This window comes from Arachis hypogaea, chromosome 16 (assembly GCF_003086295.3).
Source record: "Arachis hypogaea cultivar Tifrunner chromosome 16, arahy.Tifrunner.gnm2.J5K5, whole genome shotgun sequence".
Lineage (NCBI taxonomy): Eukaryota > Viridiplantae > Streptophyta > Magnoliopsida > Fabales > Fabaceae > Arachis > Arachis hypogaea.
The window spans coordinates 4,725,093-4,727,556 of NC_092051.1; the positions used below are offsets into that span (position 1 = coordinate 4,725,093).

Here is a 2,464-nt window from a genome sequence, read left to right on the forward strand (position 1 = left end):
GTGATGTTTTTATCATCACAAAAGCTGATTGATCCTCATCAATTTAGCTATTGAATGTAATGTCCTACTGAAGCTTGGCTAGCCATGTCTAATCTTTTTAAACTGAAGCTTTAGACTAACATTGCATGATTCCTGGAAATTCTTATTAAGAATTTTGAAATCCTTATTTTTCTTTTCCCAATAATTTTTGAAAAATACCAAAAAAATTTTTAAAATCATAAAAATCAAAAATATTTTATGTTTCTTGTTTGAGTCTAGTGTCTAATTTTAAGTTTGGTGTCAATTGCATGTCTTCATTCTTCTAATTTTCGAAAATTTCATGCATTATGTTCTTCATTGATCTTCAAGTTATTCTTAATGATTTCCTTGCTCTAATCTTTAAATTCTCTTGTTTAGTGTCTTTTGTTGTTTCTCATATGCATTCTTCATTTGTTAGTATCTCTAATATGAAAAATTTCTAAGTTTGGTGTCCTGCATGCATTCTTTATTTGATCTTAGTTTTCTATGTTTAGTTGCATTTTGGTTGTTTCTCATCATTAAAAATTCAAAAAATTTTTAAGATTAGGTCTTTTCAAGTCAATAATACAGAGAATTGAAGATTCAGAACATGCAGCAGAGGAATTACACAGAAAAAGCTGGGCGTTCAAAACGCCGAGTGAAGAAGGAAAAATGGCATTTAAACACCAGCCAGGGTACCTGGCTGGGCGTTTAACGCCCAAAAAGGTAGTGTTTTGGGCGTTAAACGCCAGAATGGATACCATTATGGGCGTTTAACGCCAGGATGACACAAGAGGGAAGATTTTGTTTTTAATGCAAATTTTTTTCAAGTTTTCATAATTTTTCAAAATCAAATCTTTTTCAAATCATATCTTTTCAATCATATCTTTTCAAAATCAATTTCTTTCCATTTCTTTTATTTTCGAAAATACTTGCTAATAATTAATGATTTGATTCAAAAATTTTCAAGTTGTTACTTGCCTATTAAGAAAGGATAAAAAATTTTAATTCTAGAATCATATCTTCTAATCTCTTGTTAGTCAAGTAATCAACTTTAATTTTAAAACTTTCTTTTTCTAAATTGATTTTCAATCATATCCTCTCAATCATATCTTTTTAAAGCCATATCTTTTCAATCATATCTTCTTAAACACATCTTTTTCGAAATAATTATCAATCATATCTTTTTGATTTCTAATTCCAAAATCTTTTTCAAAAATCACTTAATTTCTTTCCCAATCTTAATTTTCGAAAATCCTCAATCAAATTTTCAAAATTTCTTTTAATTATTTTAAAATCTTTTACTTTAATTTCAAAAATTCTTCCCCTCTTCTGATATCCTTCTATTTAAGGACTAACACTCCTCCACTATCAACAATTCGAACTCTATCCCTCTTGATAAGTTCGAATTCTTCTATTTCTACCTCCTCCTTCTATTCTTCTTTTCCTCTGACACCTCAAGGAATCTCTATACTGTAACATAGAGGATTCCATACTTTTTTGTTCTCTTCTCTTTCATATGAGCAGGAGCAAAGACAAAAGCATTCTTGTTGAAGCTGACCCTGAACCTGAAAGGACCTTGAAGCGAAAGCTAAGAGAAGCTAAAAAGGACCTAACAGAAATCTTCAAACAAGAAGAAGATATGGCAGCCGAAAACAACAACAATGCCAACAATGCAAGGAAAGTGCTTGGTGACTTTACTGCACCTACTCCCGACTTCTATGGGAGAAGCATCTCTATCCTTGCCATTGGAGCAAACAACTTTGAGCTTAAGCCTCAATTAGTTTCTCTAATGCAACAGAATTGCAAGTTTCATGGACTTCCATTGGAAGGTCCTCATCAGTTCTTAGCTGAATTCTTGCAAATCTGTGACACTATCAAGACCAATGGGGTTGACCCTGAAGTCTACAGACTTATGCTTTTTCCCTTTGCTGTAAGAGACAGAGCTAGAACATGGTTGGATTCACAACCTAAAGAAAGCCTGAACTCTTGGGAAAAGCTAGTCAATGCCTTCTTGGCAAAGTTCTTTCCACCTCAAAAATTGAGCAAGCTTAGAGTGGAAGTCCAAACCTTCAGACAGAAGGAAGGTGAATCCCTCTATGAAGCTTGGAAAAGATACAAGCAATTGATCAGAAGGTGTCCTTCTGATATGCTTTCTGAATGGAGCATCATAGGTATCTTCTATGATAGTCTGTCTGAACTGTCCAAGGTGTCATTGGATAGCTCTACTGGAGGATCTCTTCATCTAAAGAAGACGCCTGCAGAAGCTCAGGAACTCATTGAGATGGTTGCAAATAACCAATTCATGTACACTTCTGAAAGGAATCCTGTGAATAATGGGACAAATCAGAAGAAAGGAGTTCTTGAAATTGATACTCTGAATGCCATACTGGCTCAGAACAAAATATTGACTCAGTAGTTCAATATGATTTCTCAAAGTCTGTCTGGAATGCAAGTTGCAACAGGC

General features: G+C 33.6%; 1 non-coding gene across 1 annotated transcript; it reads right to left on the bottom strand.

Moving 5' to 3' along the window:
• Positions 1-2,044: 2,044 nt before the first annotated feature.
• Positions 2,045-2,152, bottom strand: LOC112761387 (small nucleolar RNA R71). The gene has a single exon (XR_003181784.1). It is a non-coding gene; the product is annotated as a small nucleolar RNA R71 (small nucleolar RNA).
• Positions 2,153-2,464: the final 312 nt, after the last annotated feature.